This window comes from Octodon degus, unplaced genomic scaffold, assembly GCF_000260255.1.
Source record: "Octodon degus isolate 3935 unplaced genomic scaffold, OctDeg1.0 scaffold00479, whole genome shotgun sequence".
Taxonomy (NCBI): Eukaryota; Metazoa; Chordata; class Mammalia; order Rodentia; family Octodontidae; genus Octodon; species Octodon degus.
The window spans coordinates 16,872-20,742 of NW_004525055.1; positions in this window are offsets into that span (position 1 = coordinate 16,872).

Consider the following 3,871-nt stretch of genomic DNA (forward strand, 5'->3'; position numbering starts at 1 on the left):
TATACAGCATATTGTTGGATTTTGTTTCCTAATCCACTGTCCCAGTCTATTTCTCTTGATTGGTGAATTGAGTCCATTTACATTGATGGTTAGAATTGAGATGTATTGACTTACAGTTACCATGTTATTTACCTGTTGTCCTTTACTCCTTTTTCTCCTGTGTTTTGTTGCTTGCACTATTTAGTTCATTGGTTCTGATCTCATTCTTGGTGTTCTGATCATTTTGGTCCCTCTCTAGAACATTTTTCAGTATCCTGTGTAGGGTTGGCTTTGTCATCATTAAATTCTTTAGCTTTTCTTTGTCATGAAAGTATTTCACTTCTCCATCAAATTTGAAAGAGTTTTGCAGGGTATAGTAGTCTGGGCTGGAATTTGTTTTCATTATGGACTTGAAGTACTCTGGGCCATGCTCTTCTTGCCTTCATGATTTGTGAAGAGAAGTGGGCCGTAATTCTGATGAGTTTTCCTTTGAATGTGATCTGCTTCTCTTCTCTAGAAGCTTTCAGTAGATTATTCTTGTGCTGAATTTCTGGGATCTTGACTATTATATGTCTCGGTGTTTTTCATTTGGTTGAGGTTACTTGGCGTTCTGTGTGCTTCAGTTACCTGAATGTCATATTGTTTCCTCACATTTGGGAAGTTTTGTGGTATTACTTCTGCCCATATTTTTTTAATATCATTTGTATTGACTGCTTCCTTCTCATTGATGTCTATTATTCTCACATTCTTCATCTTTGTATCATCTTGCAGGTGATGGATTATTTTTTCCTGCATCCTCATTCTTTTTAAGAGATCCTTTCTTACCTTTTCACTTGCTGCACCAGCGTCTTCAAGATCTGAAACTCTGTCTTCATGTTCACTTAAACGGTTTTGCAAGCTTGTGATTGAGGTTTTCATTTCCTCGCTATCTCTTTGACTCTGCTTCATGCTTCTATTTCTTTCCTGTATTGCTCATTCAAGGAATCTGTCATTTTTCTAATATCCTCTATTTTTTTCTCAATGTCTTCTTTAGAAACAGTTATAAATTCTTTCACTGCAGTGTTTTTTTTTTTCAGATTGGGCTTCCTCCCTATGTTTCTGCAGTTGCTTCGTTACTTCAGATGGTATGAGTTCTGAGAATTCTTTTTTTATTTCAGAAAAGAATTGTGCTCTGAGTTCCTCTATATCTTTCTGCTGTTGCTTATTTACTATTGACAGTATTAATTCATGCATTTGAGCCAAGATAGAGTCCTCCGCACTTGTTCTGCGTGGGCACTGGTTTTCCTCTATATGCTTCTGCATTTGGTTTTTTACTGCAGATGTTATTAATTCAGGGATTTCTTTTTTTATTTCCCATCTGAGTTCCTCTGTACCTTTGTGCAGCTCTTTTTTATTTCAGAAGCCGTTGATTCATTACTTTCAGCTGTGTGATTCCCAAATCGTTCTGTGTTAGTGTCCTCTGCACTTGTTACGGGTTGTCTTGGGTTCTGAGGTTGCATTTTGTTCCTTCTCATCATTTTGTGTAGCACTGTCTCCTGACTTTGTTGCAGATCTTCCTTGTAATTATAACCTTAGCATGTACTGAAGTGCAGGTGCAGATCTACAAAGTTTGGATTTATCCAGCTGTGCCTGGCTTGGCTGTGGCTGCTGTGCTCAGCTCCTTCCTGCTGCTGCCCTTGAGGTTGAACCTCTTGTGCCCCTCTGGCAAGATTTTCTGCTCCTGAACTAGCTGGGTGGTTCTATCCTCTACACTCTCTGCAGGGATTGCAGCTGCAGGGTTTCACCCCAGGCCTGTATGCCAGGCCTAACCTGAGTCTGGAGGGGACATGATGGAGTAGGGGGAAGAGGCAGCTCTCCCACACGCTCACCTGACCTTGGCTAGGTCTGGGTCTGGGTGTTCCTGGAACGCGTCCGAAATTCCTACCTGGCGGCTGTGTGGGGATGTGCTCGCAGTGTTTGTGGGTGTCCCAAGGGGTTGGAAGATGGTCTCAACTCCGCTGCCTTGGCTGTGACCAGTAATAGGTCCCACTAGTGCAGGGTAGCAGGAAGCTCTCTCACACACTTACCGGACCTGGGCTAGGACTGGCACTTTGTCTATTTTTGAAAATGACCCATGTGCAATTGAAAAAAATGTGTAGTCAGGTGTGGTTGGGTGAAATGCTTTGTATATGTCCACTAAGTTCATTTGTTCCAATCTCTGGTGTAGTTCTGCTATCTCTTTTCTAATTTGTTGTCTGCTTCATCTACTTCTTTGAGATAAGGGGGTGTTAAGTTCTCCTGTTAATATTGTGGTATTGGATATTAGATTGCTCATGTCCAGTAAGATTTGTCTTATAAATGTGGGTGCTCCTGTGTTTGGTGCGTACATATTTATGAGTGCTGTCTGTTCCTCTTGAATTTTTCCCCTAATCAGTATATAGTTGCCTTCTTTATTTCATTTGATCATTATTTTTTTGAAGTTGAGACTGTCTGAGGACAGGATTGTTACCCCTGCTTTTTTTGAGGTGGTACGGTATGTAGTATTGTTTTCCATTGTTTGACTTTCAGTGTATGAATGTCTCTTTGAGTTAAGTGTGCTTCTTTTATTCAGCATATTGTTGATTTTTGGTTACTAATGCACTATGGCAGTCCATTTCTCTTAATTGGTGAATTAAGTTCATTTATATTGATAGTTATAATTGAAATGTGTGGACTTACGATTGACATCATAAGTCAACTAGCTGCTGTTCTTACTCCTGTTCTTATTTAGCTGCTGTTGTTACTCCTTTTTCTCCTGTGTTTAATTGTTTGCCTTATTTAGTGGTTTCCTTCTCTTCTCATACATGGATTTTTGATCATTTTGGTCCCTCTCTAGAACATCTGTTAGTAATCTGTGTAGGATTGGCTTTGTCATCATGAAATTCCTTAGTTTTTCTTTGCATAGAAGTTTTTCACTTCTCCATCAAACTTGAAAGAGAGTTTTGCATGGTATACCAGTAGGGCTGGAATTTGTTTTCATAGAGGACTTGATATACTCTTCTCATTGCTCTTCTTGACTTCATGTTTGTGCAGAGAAGTGTACTTTTATCCTGAAAGATTTTCTTTTAAATGTGTTCTGTTTGTTTTCTGTAGCGGTTTCAGTGTACTGTTCTTGTGCTAGATTTCTGGGATCTTGAGTATTATGTCTCGGTGTGTTTTTAATTGGGTTTTTGTTATTTGGGGTTGTATATGCTTCTGTTACCTGAATGTCAGAATGTTTCCTCATATTTGGTAAGTTTTCTGCTATTACTTCTGCCCACATTCTTTTTACATCATTTGTATTGACTCCTTTTTCTAATTAATGCCTATTAGTCTCATGTTGTTCATCCTTGCATCGTCTTCCAGGTGAAGAATTATTTTTTCCTCCATCATAGATTTTTTAAGAGTTCCTTTTTTACCTGTTAACTAGCTGTGACATGTCTTCCAGATCTGAAACCCTATCTTCTCTTTCACTCAAATAGTTTTGCAAGCTTGTGATTCAGATTTTAATTTTGTCTATAACTCTTTGACTCTGCTTCATGCAATCTATTTCTTTCCTATATTGCTCAGTGAAGAATTCCTTGGTTTTTCTAATCTCTATTTTTTATCAGTGTCTTGTTGAGAAACAATTATTAATTCTTTCATTACAGTTATCCTTTTTTTATGACTTGAGATTATTTCTTATTTGACTTCCTCTATATATTTCTGCATTTGTTTCTTTACTTCAGATGCTGTTAACTCAGAGATTTCTTTTTTTAATACAGTGGTTATTTCTGATCTTATTTACTCTATACTTTTGGCAGCTATTTCTTTACTTCAGACCCTATTAATTCAGACATTTACACTGTGTGATTCCTAATTTCTTCTGTGCTAGTGTCTTTTACACTTGTTATCC